Genomic DNA, 1,123 nt, shown 5'->3' with positions numbered 1-1,123 from the left:
ATGCCATTTGTAGCTAGACGGTTATCAGTTGAAGGAGGCGAGTGAGCGAGCCACAGGGATCTGAGAAAAGAGCATCCAAGCAGAGGAGATAGAAAGTCCAAAGGCCCCGAGGCAGGAGCCCATGGGGCTGGTGGGTAGAAAGAGGAGAACACTGGATGAGAGAGAGGTCAGAGGGCTGTCACTGAGGCCTGGCCAGCATCCTGGTAGGAATTATGGAGCAACCCAAGTGGAAGAAGATGGTGGCTTAGACCTGTATGTCAGTGGTGAAGATGGAGAAGCCAAAACATTTTAAGGGTGGAGTGATAAGATTGTCTTGGGCCAGGAGTGAAATGGGACAGAAAAGAATCAGGGTGGCACCAACATCTTGGCCTGAGCCATGGCCCCATATTGAAACACCTGCATGGGTGTTAGTCATGCAGGGTCTTGGTGACGCAGCAACACGGGTTCAGAGCAGTCAGGAGGTCTGCATGACTGGAATTGGGGCAGAGTGGGAGGAGAGGACTTGGGGCCAGTGAGTGTAGCTGACTCTTCCCAGAAGGGCTGCCCTGGAGAGGGCAGAGGGGGGGATGAGAGACCACAAGAGAGCATGGGGTGTGGGAGCAGTTGATCTGGGTTGAGTTGGGGGTGTCTACTGGCCCTCAAGGGAGAGGTGTGGCATGGGCACCAGGGTTGAGGGGAGTGTAGACCAGTAGTGGTCAAAGCATAGAGAGCACTGGAAGCTGCGTGGACAGACGAGCTCACCACGGGCATGCTGTGGGTGGATGGGCTGCACTGATGTGCTGGGACCCCATCCTGGAAGGTCCAGGACTGATGGCCTGGAGGAGGAGCAGCCGGAGAGACTGGAGAGAAGCCCAAAGAAGCAAGCACTTGGCAGGTGGGAGTTGGGAGGCAATTGCACATGCATCAGGATGCAGGGGGTTGAGTTTTGACCATGTGATGTGGCAAGGTGGACACTGCTAGAGCAGTTTCACGGGGTGTTTTGCTCTTCGTGTTTGTTTTTTTTTAATTGATGGAGACAAGGTCTCACTGTGTTGCCCGGGCTGGTCTTGAACTTCTGACCTCAAGCAAGCAACCCTTCTGTCTTGGCCTCCTGGCATGCCGGGATTAAAGGCATGAGCTGGGA

Source organism: Carlito syrichta, unplaced genomic scaffold, assembly GCF_000164805.1.
Source record: "Carlito syrichta isolate Samal-C Ts95f unplaced genomic scaffold, Tarsius_syrichta-2.0.1 Scaffold316275, whole genome shotgun sequence".
In the NCBI taxonomy this organism is placed as follows: domain Eukaryota; kingdom Metazoa; phylum Chordata; class Mammalia; order Primates; family Tarsiidae; genus Carlito; species Carlito syrichta.
Note: the sequence above shows the minus strand (reverse complement) of the source record.